Below are 20,427 nucleotides of genomic sequence, written 5' to 3'. Positions count from 1 at the left end.
CTTCTGGTATCGACAGTATCCAGGAAAACCACCAGAGTTCCTCATCTCACACTCTGCTACAGGAGCAGTGGGAACTGAAAAAATCTCTGGACTGAAGGTTAAAGTGGAACAAAAACAACTCATGATGAACATCTCCTCTGCTGCAGTGTCTGACTCTGCTGTGTACTACTGTGCTCTGCAGCCCACAGTGACAGGAAACAGTAAAACTCTGTACAAAAACCTTTGGAGCAAAGAAACAGAAAACTCCACAACATCCACTAGAGGGACTCACACACTGTTCAACTCTGATGGTTTGATGAAACAGTTTCATTTCATTTATGTAGTGATAAAAGTCAGAACATCAGAAATCAATAAAGTGCAAAATGAAAAGCAGCATTAGGCAAATATAATTTTAATTTTACATAATAACTGTAGAACTAAAAATAGTTTATCATAAAGTTCATAACAACCATGGCAACAAATGCAAAGTCAGACTGGGTCATCTAATGTGTTTCAATTGACTTTTAACTTACTTTACACATGACTTTGATGATACCATTCTGGTAAAAAGAATTTGAGTTTCCACTTCTTTGATTAAACCAGTTTTCAGCAACCTTTAACACCCAAAGATCCATTTGAACCCCGTTTCCACGGAAAAAAACCCACAGAGCCGCAAATACCTTTTGGCATCTAAAATGAACATAATATTGTTTTTTTATATTTACGCTTTGAATAAACAACTATAGTGTGTTTCTTATGACATTTATTAAGTGCTACAGAGAAAATAAAATTTCATTCATCTAATGAACACATTTTGAACTTTCAAAAAAATATGACACAAATAAATAAATAACAGGTTGAGTTGAAGGTCTCTTTCAAATGAATGAAAAAGCTGAACTTACATTATCCACGTAGAAAACAGAAGATGCTGTGAGCTGCCGAGCGTGTATCGGACATTCATTTAAAAAATTTTATTGGAAAAAAAAAGCACCACGTCACCGAACAATGAAAAATAAATATTTGCAAAACATCTGTATACACATTTATTTTACCTGCTCCTGAACCTCTGCTCACAACGTCTGCAAGTCGTAGCTGTAAGAAGTCCTTTTCATCTTTACACAGGACTGTAAGCTGTCGTCTGTGTTTGTTTTCTAATGTAGTTCATGGTGAAGAGTAGCTGCTCACATACGTACGTGGATCGACAGAACTCCAAATGCATATTTCTTCATGTTTATGTAGCTGTCGGTGATGAATTCCATGTTTCAAACACGAGTTTGTCCGGCCTTGGAAGGTTCTCAGTATCACTCTATTTGTGATTCTATATTCAATTTAATACTTATACATTTATTTTCCCCAACCCACGTGGAGGATGAAAGAGCCGCAGGTTGCCGACCCCTGGATTAAACAGAATATTAAGAAAAACCAACAAATCAAAAGAACCCAAACATATTTGTTGGCACCAATACAAAACATTATAGATAATGTTTCTGAGAACAACCTCCCTGATGTCAACCAGTCTGACTTAATGAGCGGTCACTCCACAGTAATGGTCCTTTGTACCTTTGACACTGAAGCACCAGATCCTTATTTCTCCACTCTCAGATCTGGGTGTCACTGTTGCAGCTCTGATCTGGCTCAGGTCTTACTTATCTGGACAAATCTTCAAGGTATCTTGGCGGGAACAAGTTTCTAACTCTTATGACCTTTCAAATGGTGTACCACAGGGCTCTGTTCTTGGTCCTCTTGTATTTTCCATCTGTACTACACATCTCTCTGTAACTTTTTGCAGGAATCCCTGATGTCAAAGCTAAATGTTTTCTGTTTGCAGTTATTTGTCCAACCAGTGAAAGCAGATGGCCAACCAACCTGAGCCTGGTTCCAACTGGAGGTTGGTTCTTATTAATTGAGGTAGAATTGATCTGGTTCAGGATTCATCTAATTAAATACAAGTCTGAAAGGTAGAGAAATCTATTTAAGTCGCCACCCACTGAAGTCCAAGTCAACCAATGAGATTGTTTGTGTGTCCAGAGCAGAAATGTTGGAGGAACTAAAAGCACAATCAGCTTGATGTTGAGGAGAAGGGCTGTGCAGCAGAGAGGCTGTTTAGTTGCTTCATTCTACTGCAGTGGAAGAACATTGTTCATCTGCTGTCTGTTTGGCTTCAACTCCTCCAAAGACATGTCGCTTTACCTCTTTCTCTGTTTCTCTCACTTTATAGGTGAGTTTCCAACTAATCCGTGTCTCATTGAACAGAATGATGATCTCAGCTCCAGTTGACTTGTTTCTGTCCACAGAGTAACACTGTACAGGGACATTTTCCACTGTCTTCTCCTCTCAGCCTCATGGACAATGTTCATCTAATGGCTTCATTTTCTCCACTTTTTCCAGGACTAATAGCTGGAGACAGCATCTCTGCTGATCAACATGAAGTCAGTGGAAGAGAACGAGAATCTGTCACACTCAAATGTAACTATGAGACATCATCATCTGATGTTTTCCTTTACTGGTACAAACATCATTCTGAGCTTCAGGCTCCTCAGTTTATTCTCTGGAAAGGAGCAGGATCATACAGTGGTCGTGAATATATCCCTGATGAACGATATGAATCCCAAACATCACCTTTAACAACTGAACTGACCATAAGCAGACTAACCCTGGCAGACACAGCTCTCTACTACTGTGCTCTACAAACACAGTGATACAAAGTGGAGAAGAGGCTGTACAAAAACCTGAACACAGATATCTGACTACTCTTCAAAGAGGAGGGAAGTGGTATTCAAACCACAGCTTCATATTAGATGGATTCTGCTAATTCCTGTTTCCTCACAGTCACTGTGGTTCCAGATGCTCATTCAATTCAATTCAATTTTATTTGTAGAGTTCTTTTTACAATTGACGTTGTCACAAAGCAGCTTTACACAACCAAAGAACAGTACAAGAACAGTGAATGTGTATGAATCATAATAATCAGATTGTCCCTGATGAGCAAGCCGAGGGCGACGGTGGCAGGTAAACTCTCTGAGAAGGCAACAGGAAGAAACCTTGAGAGGAACCACACTCAACAGGGAACCCATCCTCATATGGGTGATTACATGCTGTGTAGGCAGCAGTCCAGTATAACAGTTAATGTCTTTAAGTTAATGTGGAGTCCAGTTAGTTAATTGCAGGCAGACTTGTTCCAGTCCTGGACCATCAAACGTTGGGTCGAGACCTCAGAGAAACAGCTACTGATGGCCGCAGAGGCCAAGACCGACTTCATCGTAGCGTAGAACCAACCCCAGTCACCACACGCATCCCCAGAGACCACACGAGGGATCCAAGACACGAGATCTCCGACCAGAAGTTGGACACCAGGACGAGTCAGACAGGTCCAGAGGGCAAAGGGTGGAACGACGTGTAGCTTGACAGAGAGACAGAAAGAGGGAAAGAGAGACAAGGAGAGGAGAGATAACAGTTAGTAAGGCTAGAAGCTTAGGATCAGGGTTCAAGTTGTTTTACCATGATGTGCATGGAAAGAGAAATGGAGAAGGAGTTATTCTGAAAGAGGAGATTGTTTGAATGTTCTGGAGGTGAACAGAGTCTCTCAGACAGGGTGGTGACTCTGAATCTGGAAATTAAAAGTGTGATGTTCAGTGTTGTTTGTGTCACAGGTCTAGGATCAGACTTTATAACCTGAGATGACTCAGAAACCAGAGTGAGTTTAAAGATGTTTATTACAGAAAGATATACAATAATAATGTGAGGAACTCCAGTAGTGTCACAACTGAAGAGGGGCGACTTCTGGTGTGGGTGGTGATCTAAGAGAGGAGACAGAGTTCACACTGTTTAGAATACTGTAGTAATATGGAAAGTAGTTGACCTTAGTGAGAGCAGCGAGGCGAGGAGATGACGAGATGATGACGACCCGGAAGTGGTGTTAAGGTGAGAGGTTGGACAGATAGGAGGGAGAGGTGGATTAGTACAGGTTGGGGGTTGAAGACATAGAGATGGACTCTGATGTTTGACATTCTGATCTGTGGTAAGAACAGGTGGAGGAAAATCTAGAGAGGTGGAGGTGTGCTCTGGAAAGAAGAGGAACGAAGGTTAGACACAGCAAAACAGAATGAATGAGAGGGAACAAGAGGAACAAAAAACACTGTTGAAGTGAACGTTTTCCCTCCACTAGAGGGACACATTATCCAGTAGGCGGTGCTCTACTTGTGCACTGTGTTCAACCATTCTGTCAATAAGAACTGCTGCTGTGAAGAGAACAATTCTCCCACTGAATGTTGAACATCACACACTTTCTCCTGCTGCTTTCAACCTTGTTGTACAGATGGAACATTGGCTGTGGATTATTCTTGCTGCTCTTTGCTTTGGTAAGATGGGAAATAAACCTACTGATTGTTCTCCTTTAATCAATCCTCTTTATTGATCCATCTCTTCCTCTGCATGTTCTGTTCTTCCTCAGAGTGTAAAGGAGAAGACAAAGTGATCCAGACAACAGGAGATGTTACTGCTACTGAAGGAGATGCTGTTACACTCAACTGTATGTTTGAGACCAGGTTAACAGCTTATTTGTTCTGGTACAAACAAGAAGCAAATGGTTTCCTAAAGTACATGACAAAAAGTTTCTCAAAGACAGTAGATAAAGCTCCAGAGTTTGACAACGACAGATTTGATGCTGCGATCGAAGACAAATCAGTTCCTCTGAAGATCCAGAAGCTTCATGTGTCTGACTCTGCTGTGTACTACTGTGCTCTGAGGCCCACAGTGACAGGAAACAGTAAAACTCTGTACAAAAACCTTTGGAGCAAAGAAACAGAAAACTCCACAACATCCACTAGAGGGACTCACACGCTGTTTAACTCTAGCGGTTTCACACAATCATTCTCAAATTGACTCAAGTAATGTGAAAAAGAGAGAATTTATGCAAAGGTCATGATAAAACACTGGAACCTATTAAAACTAAAGCCAACAAAAATCAATAGAAGTCAATAACAGGTAGATTTCAGCTTAAGGTAAAGAGAGAACAATTGTCCCTGTAAGTCATGTTTTATAGGTCAGGTGAACCTCATCAGGTGACTAACCTCCTGTATTAGGCAACTACATCCTGTTAGTACAGGACAACCTCCACTGTTCACACTGTTCAACTCTGATGATTTGATGATGAAACAGTGTCGATTCTTTGTAGCTGTAAAACTTAGAACATCAGTCAACAAAATACAGAGATGGAGATGGCTCAGGTGACTCTGAACCATTTCTCAGTTATTATGGTAGAGATTAGTTGGCTGGGGGACCAGACTCCTCTCTTATGTCCTCTCCAATTACAGTGTACTGTAAGAATAAGAATGTGAACCATGTCATTTGTCATAAAATGTGATCTGATCTTCATCTAACTCTACAGTATTAAGAAATTGAATGTGCCTAAACACAAAACATTTTCATGCTTCATGTCTTTATTGAGAAGAACCATAAAATCCATAAAGTGTTTATGGAAAAAGTATGTCTGAACCCTCTCAAAAAACTAACTGGAGTCAGGTATTAACATACCTGGAGTCGTATTAAGAAAATCTGTTTGTAGATGTGAAGTAGAGCTACTTTGACTGACAAGAAACACTCTAACTTATGTGCCATGCCTCACCAAAAAGGAGCTTTCAGAGGATCCACAATCAAGAATTAATGATTTACATAAATCTGGAAAGGGTTACAAAGTGATGTCAAAAACATTAGAAATTCACCAGTCTGCAGTTAAACAATCTACAAATGGAGACACTTTGGGACTGTGGCTACTCTACCAAGAAGTGGGCGATGAGTCAAAATGACTCCAAGAGAACAACAAACTCTCATCAATGAGATAAAGACCAGACCCTAAGTGACAGTCAAAGATTTGAAGGCATCATTGGAACTGGCTAACATCTGTGTTCATGAGTCTACAGTAGGTAAAACATTGAACAATCTGTGTCTATAGCAGGACACCACGTAGGAAGCTGCTGTTTACTAAAAAGAACATTACTGAACGTCTGAAGTTTAACAAAGAGCACATTGACACTCCACAGCAGTATTGGTAAAACTAGACTGATGAAATAATATTAAACTATTAACTATTCAGAAAGAACACACAGCACTACATCTGGTGTAAAAAGTCACTGCATATAACCATGAAAACATCAGTATGGTGGAGGAAACATCATGATTTGGACCTGCTTTGCTGCATCAGGACCTGGCCAGCTTGCAGTGATTGAGAGGAAGATGAATTCCCAAGTGTATCAAAAAGTTCTTCAGCATATTGTGAGAATGTCTGTACGTCAGCTGAAACTAGAAGTAGAAGTTGAGTGATGCTACAGGACAATGACCCAAAACACACAACAGAACGACTTCAGAAAAACAAAATTCACCTTTTGGAGTGGACAAGTCAGAGCCCAGACCTCAACCCAACAGAGATGCTGTGGAACGACTTGAAGAGAGAGCCACACATGAGACGTCCAAAGAATATGACAGAGCTAAAGTAGTTCTGCAGGAAGAATGGAATAAACTTCCTCCTGAAGGTCTGATCCACAGCTACAGGAAGAACCTGGATGAGGTTTTTGCTGCCAAGGGGTCATCCAGTTATTGATTCCAAGGGTTCACATATTTTTTCTTCTAGCACTAGGTTTCTATGGCTCTACTCAATAATCAATTGATGTGATTAATACAGAAAACTTGATCTATCTGCAGCTTTCAACACTGAATGACCAGAGCCTTCTTTCTGCACTCTCTAATTTCTGCTTCACTGGTAAAGCTCTGACCTGACTCAGGTCCTACTTATCTGGAAGAAATGTTCTGTATATAAGAAGCTGTAGGAAGCCTTTATAAAATAAATATTACTGGACCTAATATGGTGCCTTGTGGTACTCCACCCAAGATAAGTCAGAGTAAGACAACTTCTTTCTGCACTCTCTAATTTCTGCTTCACTGGTAAAGCACTGACCTGACTCAGGTCCTACTTCTCTGGAAAACCGTTCTACATTTAAGAGGCTGTAATGTAGGAAACATCCTACGAGGAGCAAAGTCAAATTACATCAGGCTTTGATCACATCATAGGTTCAGTTTTGAGCTACAACTGGCTCCATGGAGGAGAATGAGGGAGAATGTCCTTTGGACTGAACCAAACCTCCTATTACAGTTTATCAGGTCAGTGAAACCATCCACAGTACTGCAACAGGTCGTCTCCAAGAGTTTGTTTCCATTTTAATGTGAAGCTCAGTGAATTTCACCAGGAACAAATGTTTCATTTTACTGTGACTTCCTAAAATAAAGAATCTTTACTGATTCTCTCGCTGCATGTTCTGTTCTTCAGCACAAAGGTTTTATCTGAACATGAATCAAAGAGTCAAAACGGTCACAAGTTTCTGTAGATTCCTCCTTCAGTTCACACTTTATGTCCTGATGATGATGATGATGCAGCATCACTGTCATTCTACAGCTTCCAACAGTCTGAATGGAAACAGAGCACAGTAAGAGGAGGAGCTCCACCACTGAATATGAAAAGCTTCATTGAGGAAGTGAAGAGCTGCTGTCTTCTCTCTATTGTTCATTCAGTACAAGGGAAAATAATGTTACTGCTCTTCATCTGGATGATGATGGTCTCCTTTCAGACTGGTGAGTAATCAGACAGCATCAAGTTGTAAGAACAGCTGGTAACATGGGGACAAAGGTTTAGTTTATGAGTGGTTCGGGTTAGGGAACTGACTTTACTACTAAACTCACTTTAATGATATTTTAAAATTTTTCCAGGATCCTCTGAGGATTTACTGAAACCATTTAAAGATGTGATGATGGCTTTGGAAGGACACCCTGTGACTCTGACCTGTAAATATTCAGGATCTGTACAACTTCTCTTCTGGTATCAACAGGAGTCCAGTTCATCTGCACAACTTCTCATGGCAGAATATTCAGAGGAAACAGAAAGGTTCTCATTTAGACACAACAAAACAAGAAAGGAGTTTCATCTGCAGATCTCCTCTGCTGCAGTGTCTGACTCTGCTGTGTACTACTGTGCTCTGCAGCCCACAGTGACAGGAAACAGCAAAACTCTGTACAAAAACCTTTGGAGCAAAGAAACAGAAAACTCCACAACATCCACTAGAGGGACTCACACACTGTTCAACTCTGATGATCCAGACTCTTTGTTTTTGTATTAAAACAACTGATTTTTAGATATTAGATGTTAATCGACTTGTTTTAAACACAGATGAAAATATTAATTATGTGACTGAAGACTGTTATTAGAAACAGGAAATATCTATTATATATCTATTAATAAGCCATAAAACTTGCAGTAGATTCCTACATAAAGTTACATCAAAGAAACTCTCAACACTACAACTCTACATTTACTAGAGCTGGAAAACAACAGCTACAAAGAAAACCCATTGTTTCCTCCCTCCCACAGTCCAACATGGTACAGTCCAACATGGTACAGTCCAACATGGGACAGTCCAACATGGGACAGTCCAACATGGTACAGTCCAACATGGCACAGTCCAACATGGTACAGTCCAACATGGTACAGTCCAACATGGGACAGTCCAACATGGGACAGTCCAACATGGTACAGTCCAACATGGTACAGTCCAACATGGCACAGTCCAACATGGTACAGTCCAACATGGTACAGTCCATACTGACAACACCTGGTGGAGCAAAGGGGGCGTTCATGTGCACTCGTTAATGAGAGCATCATCTTGAACCAGGAAGTGGACCTGGAAGAAAAGAGGAACCAAACCAATCAACACATATTTAAGTGAAACCTACTAAATAAAGTCAAAGTATTAATGAACTCAAGTGGATCCAAAGTTTCACTGTTACATCATTTTAACCAAACCTTAAACTAAAGTGTAAATAAACATGGTTTCTACTGATTATTACGACCCTCTTATTTTAACAGCTTCAACATTGGTGGATCAAATGACCTGGTCCCACCCACTGAAGTCCAAGTCAACCAATGAGATTGTTTGTGTGTCCAGAGCAGAAATGTTGGAGGAACTAAAAGCACAATCAGCTTGATGTTGAGGAGAAGGGCTGTGCAGCAGAGAGGCTGTTTAGTTGCTTCATTCTACTGCAGTGGAAGAACATTGTTCATCTGCTGTCTGTTTGGCTTCAACTCCTCCAAAGACATGTTGCTTTACCTCTTTCTCTGTTTCTCTCACTTTATAGGTGAGTTTCCAACTAATCCGTGTCTCATTGAACAGAATGATGATCTCAGCTCCAGTTGACTTGTTTCTGTCCACAGAGTAACACTGTACAGGGACATTTTCCACTGTCTTCTCCTCTCAGCCTCATGGACAATGTTCATCTAATGGCTTCATTTTCTCCACTTTTTCCAGGACTAATAGCTGGAGACAGCATCTCTGCTGATCAACATGAAGTCAGTGGAAGAGAAGGAGAATCTGTCACACTCAAATGTAGATATCAGACAACTTATAATAATATTCTCCTTTACTGGTACAAATATCATTCTGAGCTTCAGGCTCCTCAGTTTATTCTCTGGAAAGGAGAAAAAGGAATCAGTGATGAATATATCCCTGATAAACGATATAAATCCCAAACATCAGATTCATCAACTGAACTGACCATAAGCAGACTAACCCTGGCAGACACAGCTCTCTACTACTGTGCTCTAGAAACACAGTGATACAAAGTGGAGAAGAGGCTGTACAAAAACCTGAACACAGATATCTGACTACTCTTCAAAGAGGAGGGAAGTGGTATTCAAACCACAGCTTCATATCAGATGGATTCTGCTAATTCCTGTTTCCTCACAGTCACTGTGGTTCCAGCTGCTCATGAAACACTGTGGGAGGATTCACATGAGCAGCAAATCCACATCAACCACAAACCAACTGGGGCACAGGGGCAGGAAACACAGTGCAAAGCTGAAGAACTGGAAAGGTGGTGTTGACTGGAGGGAGTTTATAAAGGGAGGCTGGGGAACAGCTGAGACAGATCTGGTGATCAGTGTCAGGGGAGAACTGGTGATTAAGGTGATTAGGAGAAGTTTTCAAAGTGAGGACAGGGCCAGGAGGGGAACTGAAAGTCAAAATAAAAGCATGAGACAGGAAGTGGTGTCAGGATCACAACAAATAAGATAAGAGCACTACACTGTACTAATAAGACTGTGATGTGTAGCAGATGGTAGAAGAGCACAGCAGAGCAGAGAGAGAGAGAGAGAAAGCTGAGTAGATTGGATTTGAGTCTCATGCTACAGCTAGCTTGGTACAAACTGCAGCTTAAGTCAGAGCATAAACAAAAATCACTCAGATTAAACAGCTGTTTGCACTTAAATTCATTTTGGCTCCTTTAGAAGCAACAGGAGTTGAAGCAGGATCATTTCAGCTCACTTCAGTTCATCCACATGGCACCAAATCACAAGGACATTCATCTTTATTATTTAGAATTATTTATAAAACCCAACAGTTCTCCTTGAGCAAGAGAAGAGGTGGAGAGGAAAAACTCCCATTAGAGGAAGAAACCTCCAGCAAAACCAGGCTCAGGGTGGGCGGCCATCTGCCTTGATTGGTTAGGATGAGTGGAAAGAGAAGAGAGAAAAGAACAACAAGCAAGACACAAAACACTGGACAGGTTGGTAGGAACAGTAACTGAAAACATACAACTCCAACAGAAAATGTATTTGAAACCACGTTGTACCAAATCAAAGTTACCTGTATAACTCATTGTCTGGATGTAACATCTAACACTGAGGTTTGCTGTCGTGTAAAATAATATTATTTCTACTTTGTTGAATGTTTAGAATCTGAATCTGTCACTTCAGAAACTTCTGTATTACTCTGGTTGAAAAGAACAATTTAAACACCAAAAACCAACTACACATGATCCTGTGTAGATTATTTATATCCTATCTCCTCCTTGGAGCTGTATAGATATTTGTGTTTTTGAATTGAAAAACTAAGCTAACATCTTTATAGAAACTCAGGTCCCTCCTTGTTAAGATACATACATTACTCACGAACCATTAAAGCCATGTGGAAATAAATAGGCAGAAGAAAAAGTAAAAACCAGAATCCAATTCCAGGGATAAAATGAGGATGAATAAAGTATACAACTAAACACTAAGTACTAGAGTCATAAAGGGACAACAAAGGGCACGGTGTAAACCTGAAAGCTGCTACCGTTACAGGAAAACTCCCAAGGTAGAGGTTCCAAGGTCGGAAATCCAAATACAATTCCAGATAAGAAAGTCCAGGTCAGAGAGCTAAGCAAGCAGGGACAATCTGATTATTGTGATTCTTACACATTCACTGTTCATGTTCTGTTCTTTGGTTGTTGTTGTAAAGCTGCTTTGCGACAATGTGAATTGGAAAAAGAACTATACAAATAAAATTGAATTGAATTGAATTCAAGCAGGGATTTCAGGAACCAGAGGTTCAGAACCCTGTCTGGTACAGGAGGCATCACTGGCAGGAGGCCCAGCTGTCGGGGGTGTGGCATCAGCTGTTGGGGGTGTGGTGTCAGCTGTTGGGGGTGTGGTATAAGCTGTTGGGGGTGTGGTATAAGCTGTCGGGGGTGTGGTATAAGTTGTTGGGGATGTGGTGTCAGCTGTTGGTGTTGTGGGTGTGGTATCAGCTGTCGGGGGTGTGGTGTTAGCTGTTGGGGGTGTGGTGTCAGCTGTTGGGGGTGTGGTATAAGTTGTTGGGGATGTGGTGTCAGCTGTTGTGGGTGTGGTATCAGCTGTTGGGGGTGTGGTGTCAGCTGTTGGGGGTGTGGTATCAGCTGTCGGGGGTGTGGTGTCAGCTGTTGTGGGTGTGGTGTCAGCTGTTGGGGGTGTGGTATAAGCTGTCGGGGGTGTGGTATAAGTTGTTGGGGGTGTGGTATAAGCTGTCGGGGGTGTGGTATCAGCTGTTGGGGGTGTGGTATCAGCTGTCGGGGGTGTGGTGTCAGCTGTTGGGGGTGTGGTATCAGCTGTTGGGGGTGTGGTGTCAGCTGTTGGGGGTGTGGTATGAGTTGTTGGGGACACCATTACAAAAACTGGTGTTGCAACAGATTAGTTCACTGACAATCACATTGACAAAAACACTTTGTATGAGCGGCAAACTTGTTATGATGGAAACAGCTGCACACAGATTTGCAGATGCGCAGCCGAAAGCCCCAACTACCGTATTTTCCGCACTATAAGGCGCACCGCATTATAAGGCGCATAGAATAGACGCTACAGTAGTGGCTGGCGTTACGTTATGCAACATTAGATGGAGCTGCGCTAAAGGGAATGTTAACAAAACAGTCAGATAGGTCGGTCAAACTTTAATTAATAGATTACAAACCAGCATTCTGACAACGCTATACTATAGTATTGTTCTTAAAATTTATCAGAGTGAGAGTTGTGTATTTTAGTTGATCTTTGTTAAGATAATTAGTTGCAGAGTGAGCGCTCTTTCCACTCTCTGTTCAATAGTACAGCTTTGACGTATTTTCTCCGTCGGGAAATTAAACTAGTTTAGTTTCCACAGTAAAACCAACTGGTTCATGTCTATGCTGAGTGTGATTTATACGGTTGTGCCTTGGAAAGCATTTGTCTTTGGAAGTATTAACATGTTTATTGTTATTAGAAGTATGTTAGTTGTTACCTGTTACGTGATAAATTATTTATCAGTTATTGTAATTAGCTTCATTCAAGTCAAGCTAGCGTGTGAGAGTGTAACATACCAAATGTGTAACGATGTGTATTATTTGTTAATTTAGTTTCTTTCCGTTTCTTTCAGTTACATAAAGAAAAGATAGGATAAAATGTAGTTGAGAACAATGTACTCCTCAGTTCACAACTCCAGTAAAGACAAGAAACTGCACCATTGATTCATTAATGTTAAATTCTCTGGCTGCTGGTCTGTTCCCGTGTTCTACTGCGTGACTGACTCAATATTAATCCATATATAAGGCGCACCAGATTATAAGGCGCCCTGTCGGCTTTTGAGAAAATGAAGGCTTTTAGGTGCGCCTTATAGTGCGGAAAATACGGTAATACAAATACAAAAGCAGAAACATAAAGCTGAGTTTACTTTAAAACGTAATGGAGTCAAAGTAGAGTTTAGTATAAATAACATAAATGCCGGGAAATTCCTCTCTAGTTTAATACATAGGTTTCCACCACTGTCTGGTTTCCCAGATTTCAGAAGCTGGACTTTATTCGAAACACTCTTAAGACACATTTGAAGACAATCTATATAAAATCTTTTATTTATAAATGTATATTTTAACATACACTCACCTTTTGATTGAAAACATCTGTCCTCCACTCCGTCACACTGTAATGATGTGGTGCATGGCGTGCTGAGGGTTTCACATGAGTAACACTGAAGGCCGTTAGCTGATGGAGAAGCAGGGTCTGAAACCAAATAGAATAAGATCATTTATTTGAGGCAGAGAGAATTTGAAAACTGAAAATGTTAAAAGTAGCAGGATGTCAATGTGTATATCTGTCTAGTCTTTTCTTATATCACATAATCTCTCATTAATCTGTACTTACAAGGTAGATTTTCTAAGTTACAGTTGTCTGTGTCACAGCAGATGAATCTGTGCTCCAAGGACCCAATTTCCCTGCAAATGTCTGATTGGCTGTGGTTGGACACAGGTCGGATGGTGCACACGTCTTCCAGACAAACCTTTCTGTAGGTCCATTTAAATTGGCTGCAGAGTCAAAACACAGTTGGTTCATGTTGACAGAAGCACAAAGAACCTTGCACTATATGTATTTTACTAAACATGTCTTTATATCATAAAAAAATTTTTACCTAGAATAGAAGCTGTGATACACTTCATGTCTGAGGAACAGGTTTGATTTACTGAGGTTGAACACTGCAGATCGGTGCAACGTTGACACACGAGTGCTGCAGCTGCAGAGAGAAATAGTGAAGCTGATCAAATATCAATGAAGTGTGTTAAAATGGTTTAAATGGTCTAAAATACACAGAATATTCTTTATTTCCCTTTATTGTCTTTCATTTCTTTACAGTTTGTTTTACCAATGCACTATATCTTAGTTAACAGATGTAGTTATGTTTTATTCAAATCTTATTTACAGTCATATTTACATTCTCCTCTTAAAAACAGTTTTTCCAGGTTTAAACGACGTCCTGGATCTGTAGAAACTATTCTATGTAATACGTGGAGCTACCTGTGCTGAAGAGTGTCCCGGTGAGTGCCAGAGAAAGAGTCAGCTTCATCCTGATGAACAGGTAGGTGCTGTGGTGGATTGGTTTTCCTGGGTGGTGACAGTGCACTTGATCAGTGCTGCTGCACTTTATATACTGCACAGGTGTCGTACAAGTGGTTGACAGGTGAATACACGTCAGGCAGTGGGTGTGTTCCCTTTTTTACAGCATTCACTTGTCTGTGCATCACTTAAATATCATCATGTGACTTTATCCCGACTTTTGTTAATCTAGACTTTATTTGTGCAGAATTGTGCACCAAAACAAAATGTGTAAAATATGATATTGAATCATGCAACAGTGTTTTTAAAGAAAGATGAAAATAAACTCTATTAACAGAGGTACTCAAAACTGAACAGCAAAGGAAAGAAGATGAATCGTGACCTCTTTGTCTTTTGATACAGCTGTCTCATTGAGACGCAGTGTCCAGTCATTATTATTAACTTAATTGGGGGGTGTGGGGGGTGGTTGTCAGCACTGCTGCCTCTTAGCTGGAAGAACCTGGCTTCAAATCCAGTTGGAGTCTTCACGTGACTCAAATTCAATTTGAATCAAATTACAGTCATTCACTTACTTCAGCTGTGGAGCAAATGAAACAACAGGTAAAAAAGGGAACTTGACCTAGTTATTTATGCCAAATGTACAAATCATTCCCTGCTTAAGCGAAACCAAACCTGCACCATTCACCCCCTCATAAAATGCTTATTCACTCATTTTACATAATGTATACATTTAGCAGTTAGTTTAGGATCAGCGATAAGATAAATTCACGCTGTGTGGCACCTTTTACGTGTCATTTATCTGTTATTCACCTATTTCCTTGCAAAACCAGTTCTCAAGCCAATTTGTGACAGAGACTGGGAAAAACAGCAGGAAAAGGAAACGTTTCTTTTACCACGTCAAACAGCTTGTGTGTGTCTTGTTTCTCTGGCATGTTGTCAAACTGGCATCATGTGAGCACACTGTGAAACATCTCTACATCTTAATCCACCAATATTCATACACGTTTCTCATTACATAGGTAGGTTGTGTATCACCAGGGGTTGAACTGAACCAGAGTCTTCTCAGAGTTAACAGACAAATGTAGAATCAGTTTCTGACTTTATCAGATCACAGTCAGAGTCAAACTGTAGCAGAAACACTATGTTTGTCCTACAGCAGTTCAATAAACGTCTCTGCACAGCAAACAGACTTTGTTCAGTATATGAACGTTTCCATTTTCTATTTAATTATTTTCTCTGGAGATTTTCTTTTACTCTAGTTCATTACTGGAAGGTTGTGCTGCTTAACTGCTATCATATCTGCATCATTACAACTAGCATAAAACCTAATCTCTGAAGTAAAAAGGCAACATGTAGTCGGTCTAATAAACAGATCATTTATTATGTCAGCTACTGTGGAAAGAAGTAAATTTATTTAATCCCCCATGAACCTGCTCAAGTACTAAAGTAGAATAGGAACCATAGGGAATAAGATGACGTCTACTTGACAGGAACAAACTGAGTGAGTCTGATAAATTCATTCTCAACTTTACTCCATTCACAACTTGTGAAAGGGACTGGGTAACAACACGTAGATTCACACGATATTCCTACGCTGCTGTTCAAGGAACTACTTTCAGAGTAACAACAAGTGAAATTTGTCTTAAATAAGTTTCAACCTTGAAAGATCCTGTCTTGATTTAGCTTTATGGGATGTTTTATTTGAAGGTCAATATGAGTCTCTGCTGAACTTTGGAGTGCAGTTATCAAATCCAATCAGATCTATTTATAAAGCACTTTATAAGCAACATCTTCAATAAATAACATAAATAAAATAAGTACAATGAGAAGAATTGTAAAAAATAAAACACGAGAGTCATCAAACCATGTTTAAAAAGACTGTATCAGACTTTTACTGTGCATCAAAAGCCAAGAAGAATAAATAGGTTTTAAGCAAAGATTTAAAATGTTGCCAGGTCTGATGCTGCTTTAACATCAAGACGTGAGTTATTCCACAAAGTAGAAGCTAACACAGAGAAAGCATTTGGCTGTTGGAAGCTCTAAAAGGAACTGATTAGAAGACCTGAGTGATCTCACTGCTTTGTGCCTGTGTCGCAGTCCATTCTGGAAACAAAGATCAATAACTTCAAATCAGTTCTGAATGGAACTAGAAGCCAGTGAAGAGAGGCCAGATCAGGGGAAAACACCGCTGAACAAATCAAAAGACCGGCAGCAGCATTTTGAACCATCTGAAGACGGGCGGAGGGTTAACTCCAGAATACAGCAGCCAGGTCTGGAGCTAAATAAAACATGACCTGCTTTTCAAAGTCATTGAAAGAAGGAAATGACTTGAGCCTGCTTAGCAGCCTCAGCTGAGACATCTGGAACTGGATTTATCCGTTCATCAAATCTCAGATCACTGTCAGACATCACCCCCCCTTTAGATGAGGAGCCAGGGGCCCAAGACCCTGATCACAGACCTTTATTGCAGCAGTCACCAAACAGCACGCACTCTGTTCTGCTTTCATCAAGATGTAGAACGTTAAGTTCCAGCCATGTTCTCAGACCCCTCAGAGGATCAGGTGACATGTCCCATGTAATGAACTTCTAGTCTTCCCTGCCAGACCTTCAACTTCAACACAACATCAGCATTAACATTGGATCTGCGGTGATTGTCCCTACTAAGTCAGCCAGAAACCTGGGGGTCATCATTGATGATCAGCTGACCTTCATGGATCACATTGCCACAGTCTCTAGGTCGTGTAGATATGACCTCCACAATATCAGAAAGATCAGACCCTACCTGATGGAGTACACGACCCAACTCATTGTACAGGCGTTGATCTTATCTCGTCTTGACTACTACAATGTACTTCTGATGGGTTTACCGGCATCCACGACCAAACCCCTACAGATGATCCAAAATGCAGCAACACACCTCATTTTTAAACAACCAAAAAGGTCTCATGTCACACCACTCTTCAGATCTTTGCACTGGCTTCCTGTGGCTGCAAGGATAAAGTTCAAAGCTCTGTCTTTTGCCTACAGAGTGGTTAACTCCACAGCTCCATCTTATCTCAGTTCAATCATTCAGGTCTACATCCCCTCCATATATATATACATAGGTATAGTTGAATGTCATCTGCATAGCAATGGTAGGTCCAACCAGGTTTCTGTAAGATTGACCCCAAGGATAATGAGCATGGATAATGAAAACAGCTGGACCAAGGTTCACAGAACCAGAAACACACATCTTGTGTCCGGAGAGCAGAACTTTCTGCATCATTGTTCTTATTTTCATCAGGGACAGACTTAGATTTCTCTGAGTACAGACATTAAAACAAAGGTTTTTTAAATGTTTGTTTGATATAAATTACCACACTAGATATGTATACATAGAATAATACAGTTAAAGTTAGGTCAGACTGAAAGTTAAAGAAGAAACTGGGTGGGTTACAGTGGCATCAATTATTGTATTAAGTGGACTCCAGGAGTCAGAGAACAAATAATGAAATGATGATTATTATCTTGGTGAAGACGGTTCTTTCCTTTGACTTTTCATTTACATCTCTAGTTTTCATATGATGTATCACAGGGCTGATGTCAGCAGGGCGGTTATTACAGAAGAGCAGGGCCTGGTAGGAAAATGCCCCACAGCTTTTCTTTTTGACTCAGTCTCAACGATATGTTTATTGTTGTGATGACAGAGGAGGAAGGATCAAATGTGAGTCCAAGATCTTTGGCTGTCAAACTCACACAGTTGTCAAGAGTTGAGAACTGTGAACTGATCAACATTGTGAAGGGGCAGACCGATGACCAGGATCTCAGTGTTTTCTGAATTTAACCGTCATTTCATACAGATTTCTTCCATTATTAAAACTTTATGCATTTATAGGAAGGGTGGGGGGTGGGGGGGGGGGGGGGGGGGGGGTTCCTTAATTTGAATTCTTACTTGGTTTTTATTTGTAAAGATATTGTTTTTTATCAAATCAAACACATTTAGCTATTCACACAATTGAACGTGTTGCTTTAATTACTGTTAATTCATTTTGTCTCCTTCAGTTCAACCACCTCAGCAGTGTTTTCTTGATCTGGTGCACAACATATAAATGTGGTACAGCAGCTAGTTTAGCAGTAAAAATAAGCTACGTTTAATTTTGGTACTATGCATGTTGTTCCCCTGTGTCTTTGCTAAACCAGTTATCATGTCAATGTGTGACAGTGATTGACGGTTTTATGAAAAGGAAACGCTTTCAGTCGCCACCATCAAACCGCCGTGTGCTTCTTTTTATTCTGAAATGCTGTAAAACTGGCATCAGTCTGCAAACTGCATCCAGAGAAAATACTAGTGTCAGACTGTGTTCCAGCTGTGGCAGCTGAAGGTGAAAGAGGTCATCATTTGTCTCTGCACTTTGATTTTTAACCAGCTTTAATCTACTTTACAGTACTGGTGCCAGATTTTAAAATAACAACATGAGCCACTCTGATGTCTGCTCAAGGTTTTTCCTGTTGTTTCTCTTATTCTGGACACTTTGAATCTGATCAGACACCACAGGTCTCTCTAGAATTACAAACTGCCAGTAACTTTTGCACTGGAGACACATTAACTGTGGTGTCTTCATATCCATGGACTACTATGCTGGGAAGACACAGCGACCCATGAAGACGCAGGACTGCCTACAAACACTGGACTCTACGGTGCTACATGAAGCAGAAGTGCTGCTGCTGGGAGGCCTAACAGCTTTGGCAGTGGTACATTCCTCCAATCTCTCTTTTTCTATTTACTTTTTATTCTGAAGGAAGAAGGAAGTGAGAGACTGCTGCGTCCTGTTTTTGACAGACTCTCTAGCTGGAAAATAAACTATGAACTGACAGATGTGTGTCGCTACTCACTGCTCTCCTGACATTCTACCTGTCCAGGGAATAAACAAACATCTGCATCACAACTGATTACAGCTGTTAACATCACCCCCACATCTGCCTCGACCGGTTGGGGTGAGTGGAAAGAGGAGAGAGAAAAGAACAGCAGGCAACAAGAAACAACAAGTGTTGAGTCAATACCTCCCAGAAACATGTGCCGACGTCCGCCGAGGCCAAGACCGACTTCATAGTAGCTTGTGACCAATCCAGTCTCCAAACGCATCCCATAGGGCAGACGGTGGATCCAGGCGACGAGATCTCCAGCCAGAAGTTGGGCATCAGGACGAGTCAGACAGGTCCAGAGGGCAAAGGGTGGAATGACGTGTAGCTCGACAGAGAGACAGGAAGAGGGAAAAGAGAGAGGGAGAGGGAAAGAGAGAGAAGAGGAGAGATTGCAGTTAGTTGTATTCACAGTCAGATAAAGTTTGAGGTGAATGTATATTTAGTGTAGTGCAGCAGGGACTCCGGCAGGACTAATTATGACAGCCTAACTAAAAGGGTGGGTTCAGAAGGAAACACAGAGATGAGGGCTCACTGGGATGTAGAGCAACCGAACACTTCACCATCAACAAACCTGAGTGATCAGTGAGAGTTGGGAAGACAGCATCTAAACATACCAGTTCACCATAATGCTCTACGTCCATGAGTCCTTCACAGATCTATTTACTCAAATGCTTGACTAAATAAATAGGTTTTCAGCCTAGACTTAAACACTGAGACTGTGTCTGAGTCCCGAACGCTATTTGGAAGGCTATTCCATAACTTTGGGGCTTTGTAAGAAAAAGCTCTGCCCCCAGCTGTAGTTTTTAGGATACGAGGTACTGACAGGCAGCCAGCATCCTTTGAGCGAAGTAGGCGTGGTGGATCATAAGACACTAGCAATTCCCTTAGATACTGTGGCGCAAGACCATTTAATGCTTTAAATGTCAAAAGTAGTATTTTAAAATCAATGCGAAATTTCACGGGGAGCCAATGAAGTGTAGATAAGATAGGCGTGATGTGCTCGTATCTTCTGGTTCTAGTGAGGACTCTCGCTGCTGCATTCTGAACTAACTGAAGCTTGTTTATGCACCTGGTTGAACAGCCAGACAGTAAGGCATTACAGTAGTCCAACCTAGAGGTGATGAAAGCATGGACTAATTTTTATGCATCATTTAGTGACAAAATATTCTTTATCTTGGCAATATTTCTGAGGTGAAAGAAAGCTGTCCTGGTGACATTATCTACATGAGCTTCAAATGAAAGACTGGAATCAAGAATCACACCAAGGTCTTTGACTGTTGCACTAGATGTAACAGAAAGGCCATCTAGAGTTACGGTGTGGTCTAACATCTTGCTTCTAGCTGCAGATGATCCTATAACTA

At 40.8% G+C, this 20,427-nt stretch overlaps 1 long non-coding RNA gene across 2 annotated transcripts; it reads right to left on the bottom strand.

Moving 5' to 3' along the window:
* Nucleotides 1-3,220: 3,220 nt before the first annotated feature.
* LOC113163362 lies at nucleotides 3,221-19,237 on the bottom strand. 2 transcript variants are annotated; one of them, XR_003298890.1, is made up of 6 exons: nucleotides 19,205-19,237; nucleotides 14,126-14,212; nucleotides 13,743-13,844; nucleotides 13,478-13,638; nucleotides 13,220-13,336; nucleotides 3,221-3,379 (listed from the first exon to the last, which is right to left on the bottom strand). It is a non-coding gene; the product is annotated as an uncharacterized LOC113163362 (long non-coding RNA). The 2 variants fall into 2 exon arrangements; XR_003298891.1 differs by lacking the exon at nucleotides 3,221-3,379 and adding an exon at nucleotides 8,615-8,702.
* Nucleotides 19,238-20,427: the final 1,190 nt, after the last annotated feature.

The sequence above is a fragment of the Anabas testudineus genome, chromosome 17, assembly GCF_900324465.2.
Source record: "Anabas testudineus chromosome 17, fAnaTes1.2, whole genome shotgun sequence".
Taxonomy (NCBI): Eukaryota; Metazoa; Chordata; class Actinopteri; order Anabantiformes; family Anabantidae; genus Anabas; species Anabas testudineus.
The sequence above is the reverse complement of the archived record's forward strand: the minus strand, read 5'-3'. Positions and strand labels throughout refer to the sequence as shown.